Source organism: Neovison vison, chromosome 8, assembly GCF_020171115.1.
Source record: "Neovison vison isolate M4711 chromosome 8, ASM_NN_V1, whole genome shotgun sequence".
In the NCBI taxonomy this organism is placed as follows: domain Eukaryota; kingdom Metazoa; phylum Chordata; class Mammalia; order Carnivora; family Mustelidae; genus Neogale; species Neogale vison.
In genome coordinates, this window is record NC_058098.1 from 10,604,089 (window position 1) to 10,617,783 (window position 13,695).

The following is a 13,695-nucleotide window of genomic DNA, read 5'->3' on the forward strand; positions in this document are numbered from 1 at the left end:
CTGCCCCGAGTGTCAGCCCCCGGATGCCCACATCTTCTAGACTTCCCATGGGGTACCCCCACTTTTAATATGTAAACTAAGGCCTGAGACTCCAATGAGAAATCCAGGAAGTGGCCCCTGTGACCCCTAAGGATTCTTGAGGGTTTCAACATTTCTTCTAGATACCTTTATGCTAACATGTGCTGATTTTAAAAAATTCTCTGCTCTTCTGAAATCACTGTCGTTTCTCCTTGTATCCCATGCTGGACACTGCTCAGACTCTTTCATTTTCCCTAAAGTACTGCTGACACAAGCCCGCCAGAGTGGGCTCTAGAGATAACTGTTGTGAGCCCGTGGGAAAGGATCTGGCTGACTTGAGCTGAGGGTGTCTCCCGGAAGGTCACTGGGAGTGTGCACAGGCCTGGAAATGGGCCTCAACCAAGAGCTCCGGAACTCAAGGTGGGCTCACAGCAGACATTCCGGTCAGGGCCCCACTGAACCAGAATGAACGCAATCCAATGTGTCCCATCTTTTGCCTGTCCCCGCTTTCCTTTTCCAGGGAGGCTGTGCCTGCTTCGCCTGGTGTGGCTCTTGGGCCTGTCCTTGTTGAGGGGACCCCCCCCAAAGGGGCTCCGGGGCCAGGCCCAGCAGATCTATAGCAGATGGGCAAAAACTAAGTCCTCGAAGGAAAATGGGTGCCATCAGGAAAAGAGAAAGTCTAGAGAACTGGGGGGCATGGGAAGGCGGTGGGGGCACATTTGGGAGTAAATTTAAGAATCCCCATGCTAAGATTTCATTGCCTGGAGACTTTCATGTGTTGTCCCCTCCCACCCCCAAAGCCCTCCTTTCCCCTGCTGTCCATCATCAGCAAGTGTGTTTCTGTGCTTTCTTATACTGAACTAGTATCTTCTCTCCCACCCACCAATGCCTGGGGCCCACCTTGACACATCCAGAGTCTCCTTAAACTGCTGGATTAAACGAAGTGTTTTCTACCTGAGGTTGAATTGTGTCCCCCAAAAGATCTGTTGAAGTCCTATCTCCTTGTCCCCGTGCATGTGACCTTATTTGGAAATAGGGTCTTTGCAGATGTCGTCAGGTCAATGTCACTAGGGCGGGCCCTAATTCAGCGATGGTACCCTTGTAACAAGAGGGCAATGCCTTGTGAAGACAGAGACCACTGGGACAAGGCTGCATGACCCCCCAAGGCAGAGACGGGAGAGGGGCAATGGCCAGGCAAGAGGCGCCGAGGACGGACAGTCACCACCAGAAGCTGGGAGAGGCAAGGAGGGACCCTTTCCTAGATCTTTTAGAGGGGACACGGCCCTGCTGACAACTTGATTTTGGACATCTGGCTTCCAGAACTGTGAGAGATTAAGGTTTCTGTTGTTTTAAGCTACCTGGTTTACCGTATACTTTGTTACAGCGCCGCAGAAAGCTGATACACATCCTCAGGGCTCTAACCTTGGGATGCAAAGCGGTAGACAAAGCTATACGTTGTAGCTTGGTTTCTCCTTTTAACAGAGAGGGAAAAAAGCATGTTCTTGCGATGGTAAAGCAAGTTACAGAAGGTAACATCAATGATCCCTATTTTACAGATGGAGGAACAGGCTCAGACTTATCTAAGTCACAGAGCTAGGAAGAGGCAAAGTATGGACTTAACCTTGGTTGTTTTTTTGTTTTGTGTGGGGTTTTTTTTGTTTGTTTGTTTGTTTTAAATCAAGGCTTACACTCCTCACCCTCCTGTGACTCTGTGGACATGTAGCTCACAGATTACAGCACAGTCCCCACATCCCCGTCCCCAGGGGTCCCCTTCCTTATTCCATGAGCTCAGGACTTCGTACTAGCCTCGTGCGTATGGGAACCACCTGTTCCAGCCACATCTTCTGTAACAGGAGCCTCCCCAAAGTGAACCCTCTTTCCCTGGTGATTTTCATTACAAAATCGGAGATGCATTCCCACCACACTCCTCTCCCAGTAGGCCAAGTAAGAATGTTCGGCAAAGAAGGAATTAATTGATAAACAGCTTGTAGTACACAAACTCCAGAGTCCGCCTGGGGTGTTTTGCAACACTTTTTGGAAACTCCAGGATTACAATTCCAGCACAAACTGTTTATTTCAGGCTGTGAAGCCACACACATGTCTTGCATGCCTGGGAATCCAGGGGCTTTGCTCTGAACATCGGAAACGGATCCCCTCTCTTCTGTGTGGGCATTTGCCACGGCTGGTAGAGCAGGGCTGCAATACCTGAGGAGACCAGTAGGGGTCTTCTTCCAAAAGGAAATGGATTTTAGGCTGAAGATTCTGGAAATTCAAGACTTCGGGTTCTAGAAAATAAAGCTGTTCCTTTGGGAGGGAGTCCACTCTCCTTACCATGTGGGTTAGCCTCTGCCATAGAGTCACTCGGCCCTGAGGATGGGGCAAGAAAAGTGAAAAAATCTGACTTTTCTGGCCCTCTGTCCCAGGGAAACACAGGAGCCAGGGCCTGGGCGCCTGGGACAGCCTCTGTCTCTGCATTTGGCACCAGGAGGGAGAGGAAATGGCACATCGCATTGTAAAAAGAAAAACTGAAATGGCAGGTTGGCTAGATGTGTCTTTTGTAAATTGTTTATCTTGGGATGACCAGATGGCTCATCTCTGGGAGAACCCGTGACCATTTCCAATGCTGTTAACAGCCTCCAACAGCAAACAGTCCCTCTGAACCAGCCCACGTGCCTATGCAGGAGTCCCAGACCTGCTGGCGGGGACCTTGGGCATTCCTGGAGGCTGACTCTGCCCCACTGGGACCTGGATCCTCATTCAGATGTGAGGGCCAGGTTAGGCGACTGCAGGGACGGCGCAAGAACAACTTCGGTGGGGGAGCTTTAAGTGTTCATACCTGCTGGGCTCCCCAGTTTGAGCCCTAGCCCCTCACCCACCCAGGGTCGCCCAGTGAGGTCCCTATTCAGCCTCTCCTCACGTGCCACTACTCAAGTGCTCAAAATGCGTTTGAACACCAGTATTTCCTCCTTGCCAGACGTCTCTACCCACCCCCTTCCCCCGGCTGTGTGAGTGTGGTAAAACCACTTGCCCTCTCTGAGCCACAGCATTAAGCTGTAAACAGGGTGAGGGGCTCACCCTCCCTGGGAGGCTGCCTGCCTCCCAGGCTGGGTGAGAACCGTTAGAGGTAGGATGGGTTAAGTGAAGACTTTGCAAATCTTCCCCAGTCCCTGCCTTTATTAGAACAAGATCAGTTGTGAATCACTGGGGCGGTGGGGAGGGCACAACAGGTGCTCTTGCCTTCCTGGGCAGGGGATAGGGAGCTCTCGCCCGTCCCTTTCTGGGCTCTCCCGAGGCACCCGATTGAGGCCTCTCTTCGGAGCCTTGTAAACACAGTTCCAGGGGTAAGACTTTAGTTCTAGGTGTGTCCAGAAGCTGCAAGCCTAAGGAGGGAGGTCAGAAACCTGATGGACATCTTTAAAAGCTCATTGTGGTTTTCACGTTGGGGCAGAGGGCCAGGTGGAGGCAGGGGGACCAGTGAAGACCACAAAGGTGGCAGGGGTGGGGGCGTGGCGCTGGGGGAGGGGATGCAAAGGAGGGAACCGATTCCGGGTGTTTCTGAGAAGCAGAGCAGATAGTGAAATCTCTTGGCCAAGTCCCTCTGTGGAGAAGGGAGAGGCTCTTGAGGACTTTATAGCCTGGCCGGGAAGACAAAATTCTCACCCAAGGGGCTAGACTTCAGTGGTCTACAGAGTAGAAACTTAATCTTAGAGGTGCAGAGAGCAGGTTCCAAACTCTTAAAATGTAGAAGGACAATGCTGACAGATCTGGCCACATAAATACTTGGAGCTTTTGCTATACATACACACACGCACACACAGACACATCATGAAGAACAAGAAAAAAGGTGAGTGAGGGGCTGGAAGAAAACTAGAAGTAACCGAGAAAAAGCTAGGTAGCTGGGACAAAAGAATATGAACTAGTAAGTTCCAGAACGGGAGATGCTAAAGATAATGAGCTTACAGAAATACTCTCGATCTCATGAGCCATCAGGGAGAGGAGAGTGAAAAAGCCCACTTACCCACACCCCAGAGAACAACACGCGAATGAGAGGAGAGGAGGAAGGGATCCAACTGTCCAAGAAGGGGAGAATCTGAACAGGACTCAGTGGGAGACTGGGGGTGGGGTTCAAGGCTCAGTGATGTTGGCAAAACCCCTGCCAGTTCCGGAAGGCTGGCAGTGAGGGCCTGTGGATAAGGGGCTGACTCAGAAGCCAGGCTGCCTGGGCTGGAACTTCTAGATCCTACAGGCCAGAACAGGACAAAGTTGTACACATGGCGTAGCATTTTGCTGAAGGTCAAAAGAGTGTATTCAGGTCAAGCACAAGGTCAAGGACCTGGCTCACTCTCGGGCCCTCTGTCTCTGCGAGGCTGGGTTAAGGTTAGGGTTAGGGTTAGGGCCAGGCTGAGGAGCAAGGAGGTGGGGGTGGGGAAGGAGCTGGAGAGGGAGCCTTGTGGGGAGAGGGAGCAGCACTCTTCAAGGGAGGGCTGGCAAAGGGCAAAGGGCAGGGTCCGTGGTGACCTTCTTGAGCCCCCAGCACCTTGGCCTTTGAGGCACTCTTTCTCCATAAGAAATATTAAATCGTGTATGTTACGACTGAATTGGTATAAGGTTGGATAAATTCCATTTAAAAACACATGCTACTAATATGTAACACGTACGATATCATATAATAAAACATTCTGTTTAACCTACAGGTTCATTTCTTTTTCTTTTTTTTTAAGATTTTATTTATTTTTTTTGACAGAGATTGCAAGTAGGCAGAGAGGCAGGCAGAGAGAGAGAAGGGGAAGCAGGCTCCCTGTGGAGCAGAGAGCCCAATGCGGGACTCGATCCTAGGATTCTGAGATCAGGACCAGAGCCGAAGGCAGAGGCTTTTAACACACTGAGCCACCCAGGCACCCTATAGGTTCATTTCTGATCTTCTGGTTTTAAAAGTAATCCGACCATTCCCGTGGGCCCCACGCACAAGCCCCCTGTGCCCGTGACCTCGGCCCAGGGCGAGGCACGGGGCCTTTCTCCGGGAGTCAGCAGGTGGGAATGGCATTCTTGCTCCGCCATCGGCAGGGTTAGGAGAGGCCGCTGCAATGCCGTGCGGGTGAGCAGCCGGGAGGGTCTGTGTCCCCGACGGCAGAGAGATCAGCTCATTCAGTGCGGACTGAATCCAAGTCCTGCCTGTGATAAGTGAACCCGGGCCCGTGTGTGTTCATCAGTGCTCAGGGTCTTTCGGATGAAACGAGTAGGCTGCCTTTGGGCCTCTCTTCGCTGCCAGGCAGGGGTCTCGCACAAGGCTCGGATGTGACAGCAGATGCGCGAGGAGGCCCCCAAGCTCTTCTCTGAGTTCGAGCCGTCGCTCTCAGTCCCCAGGCCCTTGGCCACATCCCCGTGTGAGGGTGTGAGTATGCGGGTGCACGCATGGGGGGTGGGGGGTGCAGAAGCTGTGGCCCCAGGGCCACTGTAGCTTTTGGGCTGCTGGGCCCCCCCCATTTGTAGCCAACAGAGTAAGTCCCTTCACTGCCATTTTCGGCAGCCACGGAAATGATCCCTGACGCCCACGACGCTAATTCACTAGTCCTTGAGCACAGACTGAAGCGCGGCCTTGAACCCAGTGGTTCCCACTGGAGGCGATTCTGCCTCCCGGGGGACACGTGGCAGTGTCTGCGGACATTCCCCCCTTCCCTCGTTGTCACCCTGGAGAGGGCAGGGCTCCTGGTACCCAGCAGTGATAAATACACAGGACGAACCCCAAGGCAAAGAATGATCTGGCCCAAAGGGTCAGTGCTGAGGTCAAGACCCTCCCACGCCCAGCGTGCGCTGAGGGCTTCTGGGTAGAGTCCTCCACATGGTGCTCGGTCATGGCCAGGGTGTGGTGAGTGTGCACACACGCCGGAGGCACACTCCCACACACGTGTTTGCAGGGGAGTTACAGTGACGTGATGCTGCCTCTTGTGAGTTCCGGCCACTTCAGCCCCGCAAGCCTCAGTCTCCCAGTCTATAAAATGGGGGTGGTAGCAGTGCCTGCCTCGGAAGGGTGCTGTGGGGAGATGCCGCGTGTCCAGGATGTGGGAAGGGGGTGCCGCTCAGTGGATCCAGAGCACTGTGGAGGCCAAACTCTCTGGGTACCAGGGATGAAACGAGTTAATTCTTAGAACAGGGCGGGGATACACAGCAAGTGTTCTCACAGTGTTGGTTCTCATTAGCAGTATTACTGCTCTCGGTTTTTGACATCAAACAGGTGCCTGGCCAGGATCACTGAGCCCTGCTTGGCCTCACCCTGACCTGCCAATGAGGTCAGCACCAGGAAGGGTCTGTCTACACCATCCCTCTATCTTGAGCCCTCCCGGCCGGCCTCTTTTGCTTCCTTCCTTCCTTTCTGCCTTCCTTTCTTTCAAGATTTTATTTATTTGACAGAGAGAAAGAGAGCGAACGCATAAGCAGGGGGAGGGGCAAAGGGAGAGGAAGAAGCAGGCTCCTTGCTGAACAAGGAGTCCGCTCTGGGGGCTCGATCCCAGGACCCTGGGATCATGACCTGAGCTAAAGGCAGATGCTTAACCGACTGAGCCCCCCAGGCGCCCCTCGGCCACCCTGTTTTCTAGAGCTGGTCCTACAGCCACAGACCAGTGTGGAGGCTGGATGAGAAAGGGGTTTCAGCTGCCCGTCCCGTGCTTCCCAGAGGATCAGCTCCCGTGCCCCCATCTCTGTTATCTTGCCTCCAGGCCCTTTCTTTCCCAGCCATGTGCCCCGGCTGCATGCACACTCTTACCCCCACGGTGGCCCCAAGAGGCCCCTTCCCCAAAGAGCCGCCATCTTTCCCAGGGGCCCCGGGCACACCAGGTGATGGAGCGTGATGGGAGCCTGTTGGTGGCGATCAGATCGGAGAAGGGGCCATTTAAATCCAAACACCCTCTGGATATTTCACAGAAATTCATGAGTTATCTTTACCTCCTAAAAGCCCAGTGGTGTTGCTTGGGAGTGTAGATATTTGTGGGCCTTCAAAAAAAAAAAAAGTTTTTCTTTCTTTCCTTCTTTTATTTTTTTTAAGAAGAAAGTTTCTCCTTTGACCCCAGGTTCATCCTGAAAAGCAACATTCTCCGGGTCAGAGGACAGGCAGTCAGCCCTGCTTAATTACTATGCAACCGAGGACATGGCAACCATGTGTTCTGTTTTCTTCAAATTAACATTTTTTCCCCCTAACTATGAGGGAGTGCATGTCCTCTGCAGAACATCGGTAAGGTATCGTCTCAAAAACAAGACTGAGGCCAGGTCGCGTACAGCTTGCCTCTCCGTCTTCTTACTCCACATCGTACTTCGAACACCTTTTATTTTCCCATGTCATTATTCCTCAAAACCATATTCCCACCTCTCGGGGCCACATAAATTTCCTCCGTGTGGCTGAGCCATTTGGGCTACTGAACCTTCCCTCACCCTTGGCCCTTTGCGGCCTCACCTGGGGTTCTCATCTGTAAAAGGGTCACAGGTGTGCTGTGAAGACTGGGGAGATGCTGCACCTGCCCCCCCCCCCCACCGTGACTGGTCCATTTGAGACTCTAGGCTTCAGCTGGAGCAGGTCATGGACTCCTGGCAGTACTGCCCTGGGCAGGAAGGTCACAGGGGGCTATAGGCTGTGTGGTAAACTGAGGGAAGGGAGCCTCTTGGATCCCGGAGCCTGACTCCCATGCCTGGTCTTGAACCATCGGGAAGTTTCCGTTTGCCTTGCAGCCCTGGGACAACAAACTCTGGGGGGACAGACAGGGCTCCCTGAGGAGCTGCTTGCTCTTCCCTTCCACTAGAAACCAGCGCTGTCCGCACATCTGGCTCTCCATCAGGCCACCTGCAGAGACACACCTGGGTTTCCCAAACCCCTCCCCCACCTCCAGCGCCTGGTCCTATTTCCATGAGGGGGGGGCAGAAATGTGGACCGCCAAGAAGCTGGGTTCCTACCTGCTCTACTGAAGCCGAGTGTCCTTCAAATCCATTACTCTTCATTTAAATATGCTATTATTTGTTAAAAAACACTTTTTATCATACAGAAGACAGTCTGTTCTAAATAGGAGGTTACCTTAAAAGAAATTCAACAAACCCTGAATAAAGCTCAGCTCGTCCCTCTCCTGCCCATCACGCTGTGCTTGGGGTCAGCTCTGTGCTTGGCTGAATGAGGGGTGACAAGCGTTAGATTGCTGGGGAGCCAGGACAGAAAGTGGACTGAGGCAAGGGAGTCACGGTGTCTACTCTGTGTTCCTCACTTGGCCCAGAGTGGCCTGTGCTTGGGCGACCCTGAACTCGAGTCCTCCCCGGTCCTCCCACTTTACAGACAGGGAGACAGAGGCTCAGAGGAGAGGGAACCACATGCAGATCCTGGTCCTGCTTTCCTGGCTTGGGAGAGATGAACAGATCCCTAGCAGTGGGGAGAGAAGCATCTAGAAGCATCTGGTAGGAACGGGGCCCTCTGGGCTCAGCAGAGAGAAGGGGTGTCCAAATTGGTGGGCACCAGACCTAACATGACCTCTGTCCTCTGTGGGTTAGCTATGGGATTTTCCCTCTCTGGGGACTATCAAATGTCTGGGCCTTGTTTGTGGGGGAATCAGGGGGTAGGTGGGTCAGGGATTGATTGCGGAGGGCAAAAACCTAGCTCAAGCTGGTATAGGTTCTTCAGAGTGTCTGAGCTTCTCCGTAAGTGGTGGTCTGCGCTGGCCCAGGAGGCATGGACCTTGGGCCAAAGGGGAAGCAGTCTCCCCAGTGTGACTGCTCCCAGCCCCTGGATGGAGGTGCCATGTTCAAGGGCTTGGCATGCAGTAGGCACCCTGTAATTGCCTACTGAGACACAGCATTGTCCAGCAAGGTGTCCAGTAGGGCACAGTGAGTAAGTAAAGGAACTCAAAGGGCACCATTCCCAGAGCCAGAGGGTACCGGAGGCCTTTCCTGCATATTTCTCCCTGGATGCAGCTTAAACCCCCACCCCACCTAAGTCTGGTTCCAAAAGCCCCTCAGGGATTCTCTTTTGTACCCAATGATCTAGCCACACACACTGAACTAAGTTCATCTAATTGACCCTATCTCTTGCCTCTGAGCTTTTGCACATGCTGTTTCTGACACCTGGCACACACTTCCAGCACGTCTTCTCTTTCCCAATTCCTCCTCCTTTAGATTTCAACATATGGCTTCCCCCAAGGGGTCTCCCCTGTTACTCCCCTTTGGCTGAGTTAGGGAGGGGTCGTTGTCAGCTTCCCAGGCCTCTTGTTCCCCATCACAATCCAGCTTCATTTCTTCATGTCCTAATTCCTGTCTCTTGATGGACTAGTTCACAGCCATATGCCAAGTGCCTGCATTCAGTAGGCACTCAATACATGTATATTGAAGGGACAAATCAAGTGAAGGAATCCTAGGGAAAGTTCTGAAGAGATGTCCTTCCATTGTTCACTTGTTCAGTCATGTATGAATCAGTACTTTTGGGGTTCCCCTTAGTTGATGAGGTCCTGGACATACAGCTGTGAGAGAGACCAAAAAGCCCTCTGCCCTATGGAGCTGGAGCTCATGGAGGGGGGCTCACAACTCCCAAGCCGCTGACCAGACAATGTGGGATGGCAAGGACTTATCTAAAGGATTTGAAACAGGGTGAGGAGGGAGGCCACTCTAGCCCGGGGGCTGGGGAGGGCGTCTCTGAGGAGGTAACCTTTTTGCTGGGACCTAAACGCTGGGAGGGAGCATCAGGGGTGACTTGCAGGAAGGGCACGCCAGGGAGGGAGAGGCCACCGCCTGGATGTGGCTGCAGCCATGGAGCTGGGCACTGGGCTGGCCCTCCCATTCACCTCTGGGCCATCCAGGCCCGGCAGGGGGCTCACCGGTGAAATGAGGGAGTTGGCCCATCGGACGCAGACAGTCTGGTTCCCAGCCTGGCCTCCTCCAGTCACCCATCCCTCTTAGGTATAAACTCAACATCCTGGGCTATTTTGCCATTTCCTTTCGTGCTAGACCAAAGGGTCTATTTTGGAAACTCCTATAAGCAAACTAAGCCCTGCCTGGCATTTGAGCGGATATAAAAGAGCCCTAAGTGAGGGACTTAGGCCTAAAAGCCACCCAGCCCTGAGAGCCCACGCTGTTAAATTTAGAAGCCTCACCTCCAAATGAGGTGAAATTGTAGGTTCCCTGGACTGGCGGGCGGCTCTGGCCAGCAGTGAGCTGGACAGATTTAGCGGAGTGGGCTCGGGCTCCCTCCAGCCGCGTCTCGGGGGCGGAGGCCCAGGACGACGGCCCGGGGTGTCTGGGGAGCAGCCGGCTGGGTGAGAAGCCCCTCCAGCTATCCTGCTGTGGCCACACTCGCCAGCTGTCTCCGAGCCACCCGTCTAAGTGAGCGCTGCCCAGGGTGCCCGGCCAGAGAGAGGCAGCGAGGGACGCACGGGGAAGACACAGTTCTGCCTGCCATCAAAGGTTTGGGACCCGCATGACTTCCGCGCCTCTCTCCTCTGCCCAGGGGTGCAGTGAGGCCTCTGGCTTCTCTCTCATGCCCTGCACAGTGCTGGCTTTCCGGAGCTGCTCTGGGCCTCCAAGTGTCCTGCCCCGGGGGCTTTCCAGACTTGCCCGCAACCTAGCAGTGAAAGGGTGAATGCCAGCCACCGCAGGGGAGCGGGAGGGGGGTCCCGAAGGTGCCCAGTCTCTGTTCTGCGTGGTCAGTGCCCCTGTTGTGTCAATGACTCAACACTAGGAATATCGGCCTCGGTCAAAAGTGACCAACACTCATGGGGGCTTGTTGGGAGCTACCCGCTGAAGGCTCCTCTCATTCCAGGGGTCTCAACCGGGCCATCCTGTCCCCAGTCCACAAGAAGGGAGATGCTTTTGCAGCAAGAAACCCTGCTGGGGGAGACTGTAGCAGTCAACGGGTCAACCACCAGGGTCTGCCCCATCGGGGCCTAGGGGAAGGGCTGCTGGCCCCACTTTTAGAGCAGCTGAGCTGGGACTGGGAGCTGATGCTGGTCCCAAGAAGCCCATGCAAACCTGGGTTCCCACACCCTGAAGCCTGCAGGAGATGGGCCTTGATTTTTCTTGGCCTCCCCCAGCTCACTGCTGGCTGTTTCTAGCTTGGCAGGTCCCTTTCATGACCTGTTTCCCTTCTGGGGCCCCCTTCTCTACCATTTAGCCTGGGTCTAGCTCAGGGGTGGGAGCATGTCCTCAGGCCAGCCTCCAGGGGTGGGGGCAGGGGCAGCCCAGATGGAAGCGGCCAGGCTTTTAAGACTGTTATGCCTACGTCCAAATCCCAGCGCTGGCATCTCCTACCTGTGGGACCTTGGTTGAGTCCTTTTCTCTCCTCTCCGAGTCTTAATTTCTTTATCTGTAAAATGGGGATATGAAGAGTACTTACTTCATATAATCTTGGGAGAATTAAATGAGATTTTACATGGTTAGAGCAGGTAGCAGGGAGCGTGCTGGCTGCCCGGGGTCAGAGGTAGTGCTGGCCATCTCGGGGGTCATTCAGTAAGAGCTGAAGCTCTTGAAAGGCTATTTCACGAGGGCATAGCCATGCTCATCATTTACATAATGTCTCCGGCTGCTTTTGCTCTAGAACAGGAGAGCTGAGTAGCTGTGACAAAGAGTATACGGCCCGTGAAGCCAAAAACTTTGGTATCTGGTCCTTTACAGAAATTGTTCATCTGCCCCTGCCTTGGAGTCTAGCACTTAGTGGAAATTCTTATCCTTAACCTTCCTCTTATCTGGCACTGGGCGCTGCACAGCCTGGTACAGCGGGGGCAGCAGCCCCAGCCCGTCAGGCCTTGTTCTCTGGGCCCGTAAGGATGTGCTGTGACTGTTCCACGCACCCGGGAACACTGCAGCCGCGCCTGCAAGTCATTCTCTGTCTAGTGGGGGACCCACAGAAGTCACCGCTCACAGACCACTGAAACTAGTGGAATGGGTGGTGGGGGAAGGGTGTTCTAGCCCCCCCTGCCCCCCCCCCGGCTGGAGCCAGAGTGCTCATGCCAGCCAGTGACCTTGGTCCCCCTCCCTGCTCCCCCCATCCCCCTGCCCAGCTTGGCTGGGGGCTCTCAAGAGTTTGAGAAGGTTCCCAGTACCACCCTGAGCACCTGCTGACAGACAACGGGGTGCTGATAAGTGTCTTAGCAACATGCAGGGGAAAACAACAACACCCCCTCCCCCAAAAGCAAATTTGTAACACCTGCCAACATCCAGGGTACAAATACTCCTACCGGGCAGAGGTCAAGCTACCCAAATTCCAGAGGGCATAACAGTGGACGCTTGTGAGCTGGTCCAGGCTGGCAGCAGCCCAGCCCAGGTGGGGACAGTGGGGACCTCCTTGTGGGGGCTCCATCCCTCATCCATCAGCGTAGGTCAGCCATAGCTCCGATGCCTCAGGGATCGTGGAGATTTAGTAAGATAATTTTCATAAGGCGTTGTGCGCAGGGTCGGCTTCACAACAAGTACTTGGTAGATAATGGCTCCCAACAGGGCTGGTGTTCACAGACCCGCACACGGCATGGGAGGGTCCGTGGCGCTGGGGGTTGCCAAACAGTCAGTGGGTGTTCAGCAAACACTCGTCAGCTCCCCCACCCGATCATGGCTTGAGGGCGCTCACTGGGCTCATGTGTCTCTGCGGTCACCCCCAGGGCTGCAGCCCGGGTCAGGCCACTGCACCGAGACAACCATTCTTCCCGTGCATCCCCTTCTCATTGTGTGCCCTCTGCACCTTGTCTCCTGGGGCCTTTTCTGACTTCCATTTTGCAGCTGTGACCACTAAGCCCAGAGCCAGTGAATGGCACAGCTCGGATTTGAGCCCAGGTCTGGGTTTTTGTTGTTTCCAGTGCTCGCCTATGTACAGCACACTCGGGGTGGGCAGGGGATATATGTTTGTGGGGGCTGCAGAGATCTGCTGGGGGGCTCTGGAGCCTGTAGCAGGGACTGACCATACGCACTGGACAGATGTGGCTCGAAAGAGAATGTTATGGTTTGGGGGGGCCCCCAGTGTGAGCAAAGTGAGCAGTGTGAGTCCATCCACCGGACTCGCTGGCTGGAGAAGGGACGTCAGGACGCAGGCGCAGTACCACCCAGGGAGAGGAGGGGGCGGTGCTGTGCAGCTTGTCTATAGGTGTGGCTTGGCCAGTAGGGTCCCCAGAACCCCTGGACTGACTCCAGCCTGGCTGAGGAGCAAGGTATGAAACTGTAGCTGCGAGGACTTAGGTTAGATACAGAGAACCTTCTGTTCGTTGCTGCTGGGAGACACTGGGTGATATTCCCAAGGGATGTGGTGGCATTTTTCCAATCTAGAGGTGGTTTGGAAAGAAAGCAAAGACAGCCGGGGTTCTAGGGTGGTCTCAGCGTGGGCTGGGTTAGAGATGGGGCAATGTAGCCGGGGATGCCAGCAACCTGGCCTCCTGTGAGATGGGCTTTGTCAACCCCTGCTCAAAACCCTCTGGGGGCTCCCAGTCACCCAGCCCCTTTGCAAGACCAAAACCTTCCCTGGCGTTACCAAGGCCCTCCATGACCTCCACACTGAGGGCCTCTCCAGCCTCGCCTGGAGTCATACGCTGCTTTCTGTTTCTGGATGACACCGATTCCTCTGCACCCCCTGGCCTTTGCCCATGCTGTTCCCTCTGCCTCAGATATCCTTCCCTCTCCTCCCCAGCCTTACCCTCTCAGCCCTTGGTCGCCTCTTCCGTGGCTAGATCAAGTTCCCCC

The 13,695-nt window shown here is 54.4% G+C and overlaps 1 protein-coding gene across 3 annotated transcripts in view; it reads left to right on the forward strand.

Annotated features, from left to right (window-relative positions):
• RIPOR3 (RIPOR family member 3) overlaps positions 1–13,695 on the forward strand; it is a 71,355-nt gene that overhangs the window by 29,078 nt on the left and 28,582 nt on the right. The gene's annotated exons all lie outside the window — the stretch shown is intronic.